Here is a 3167-nt window from a genome sequence, read left to right as displayed (position 1 = left end):
TTTTTTCATGTTTGTCTTCGTCTTCTCTGACTGCTGCCTTCTTTAAAAGACAGGATTCAGGAGGGCACGGCTGTGTGTTTGGTTCACTGTTATATTCAAAATGCCTAAAACTCCTCATATACAGTAGGCTCTCAATAGATATTTGCTGGAAGAACAAGCGCTAAATAGAAAGAATTGATTCCTGCTTTTGCTCCCCAGTCCAGCTCAGTTTCCTGGCTTGTTGCCTGGATCCTTCTCAAACAAACAGAAGCATGAAGTGTGGACCCAAGCGCCCCATCTGTCTGCTTTCAGACTGGGCCCAGGACGGCACTGAGAACAGAAGAGGGTAGGGGCTCAACCTGGAGGTCTGACCCTGGCTGGAACCATGAACTTCAGAGGTCCTGACCCCTACCTCCCTGCCTCCCTGTTGAGCCAGAAACTGAAGGCAGAAGAGAAGACACTGGACCTGGAGTTTGAGATCTTGAGTGTGGGATTTAACGAGGAAGGCAGATACACCCTGAGGCTGTCGGCCGAGAACCCGCTACAGGCAGGCTCCAGTGCTGGGGTGCAGCTGCAAGTCAATGATGGGGACCCGCTCCCAGCTTGCTCTGCTGTCACTGATGTCATTGAACAGCAGGATCTTGGACAGAGCCTCACCTTCACCAGGAACAAATTTATCTTTACTTTGCCCAAAGGTACAAAGTGAAGTGAGGGGTTGAGGGGAAGGAGGGTTCCTGGAACTTCTGCTCTGGACCTTGTCAGGACTCTGTGGAGCTCCAGAGGAATTGGGACAGCCAGAGGCAGGGTTCTAGACAGGCTCTGCCTGTGTGACTTTGTGACCTTAGGCAAATGGTGGCCCTGTCAAAGCTCCTGCTTCCTTCAGTGTGACATGGGATGCTGACACTGTTCTCTTAGAGGGCAAAGGTGAGGACACACTAAAGAGGCGGTATGAATTTAATAGAAGCAATCCCAAAGCACATTTAGATTTAGGCAGTAAATCTAAATGGATGGATAGAAGATTCTGGTCTTGCCTTCTGGGAACTTCCAGACTGGGTACGAAGAGACAGGACTTTTATGTCAAAACTAGCTAAGTGATCTGGAAGATTCAGGCTTTGACTGAGGACTTCCCAGGCAAGATTCCTAGTGAAAGTCTCAGGCTATGGTCAGCTAAACTCTTCCCTGGCTCAGAGTGGTGTCAGGACCCAGAAAGATCCCGTAGGCTATAAGCCTCTTCACTCTGGTGGGCTCACATGACACATAGGTAAAGGGAAGGAGCCTTGGATGAGGCCTGAGAAAAGCCACCCCAAGAGAACTTTTAGCTAAGCCCACTTGGGTTCAGCTCAGGTTGCCCCAGGGCCCTGGCTGTTCGTCTCACCCTCTGGAAGAGGAAGGAGACCCTCTTCAAGGCTGTGTTCTCCACCTAGGGTTCTGCAAGAATGACGGGCAGAGTGATGCCCACCTGCGAGTGGAGGCACTGAGGCTGGATGGACCCTCGGGACAGGCGGCCCAGAGGGTAGGTGAGGCCATCTTCCCCATCTACCCACGACCAGATGAGCCCCGGATGAACCTCGCAGCACCGGAGCACGAAGACCTGTACCGCTATCGCGGCAATCTGGCCCTTCTCCGAGCCAGCAAGGACCCCACGGCCCGCCACTGTGGGAGCCTGGCCTACAGTGTGGCTTTCCACGTGCACAGGGCCCCTAGGTCCTCTGTCTCAAACTGCCTTCTGGAGCCCAGCCAGCCAGAACTGACGTCACTACACCCAGAGCTACAGGTGGGTACGCCTGGGTCCCAGCCTGCCACACAGCCTCTTATAAAACTGCCTGTCTTCAGACCTACAGTCCCCAACCTCGGTCTCCTACATTCCCAGCAGACTTTGTGGGAGGTCCTGAGTGACAAGGCAGAAAGTCCGTCCAGCACCAAAAGTGACCAGGAGAGGTTGAGCTGGGAACCAGGACCCTGGCGGCCTCAGGCTCAGGTGAGGGGTTCCAGTCCTTCTGTGGCAGGGTTCCATACTATGGCCATGCATCCAGGCACCATGTCCAGTTGAGAATTCACAGAGCAAGCTGTTGTTCACATCACAGGGGGAGAAAGCACCTGTGAAATCAGGGTTCTGGATTCCACTAAATCTCAACACTTATTGGAAACCTCAGAACACGGCAGCGTGTGTAACCCAAGGCTTGCTCAGCCCTTAAGCACAGAGTATCACTAGATACAATACAGTTGGATATAATGGGGGTGTTACACGTGGTCCTCAAGGCTGACAGGAATGCTCTGAAGAGGGAGAGTATGCTCAGGCAAAGCTTTCTCAGAAGTTGTGTCATTTCTTCCTCTCCACTCATCTATTTACTCCTCCATCCATATTTGGCTGTTCCAGACCCACACTAGGTGTGTGAGGTTTGGGGTGGGTGCTTTGGAGCTTAAGGAAGAGGGTTCTAGGGGTGAGGTCTAGTAAAAGCTAGCAAAGAGAAGAAGGCAGTTCAGCGGGCACTAGGGCAACAAGCTGAAGTGGCGCTCAAAAGGCACAGCACTTCTGCCCGGCCTCTCTCTCTCTTTCTCTTTCTCTCTCTCTCTCTCTCTCTCTCTCTCTCTCTCTCTCTCTCTTTCAGCTGTCACTGAGTAGAGCCAGGGAAGTAGGCTGAGTTGGTCATGGAAAGGTTCAATGGGGGAAGAAGTGGGAGGAACTGAAGCACTCATGGCAAATAGTAGAGGTGGGTATTTCAGAGCCAAAAGAAAAAAAAAAAAAGAAAAGAAAGAAAAAAACAGGAGGAGAGTCTGTGAGGCAGGGCTTTTAGGCAAAGTAAGCAGGCAGCATGTGACAGGGACCCAGAAACACCTGCTCTTGCTCAGACCTCCTGGCCTATTAACATGCCCCGCTCGGACCTTTGTCCATTCATTCAACACACCTGAGTCAATGAACACACCTTTCTGATCCTGTGCTCATCTCCATTCTGCTCTGGGAGCTAAGTCTGTGAATGAGATGGGCAGCGTAGGTGAGTCTGAAAGCTCTGTTCTGAGCCTGGGTCCTGCCCCTCTGTCTGAGGAGGAGGCTCAGAACTCAGGAACAAACAGTCCCTGCTCTTTGTGTCCCAGCATGTCCTGGCCAGCCTAAGCCATGTGGACAGTGTACTCAGGCTACAGTATAAAAAGTGGGTGAAGGAGGTTGGAACTGTTGGGGGAGGGGCTGG

This window comes from Psammomys obesus, unplaced genomic scaffold (genome assembly GCF_907164565.1).
Source record: "Psammomys obesus unplaced genomic scaffold, mPsaObe1.curated_primary_1811, whole genome shotgun sequence".
NCBI classification, from domain to species: Eukaryota; Metazoa; Chordata; class Mammalia; order Rodentia; family Muridae; genus Psammomys; species Psammomys obesus.
This window is presented reverse-complemented; position numbering follows the sequence as displayed.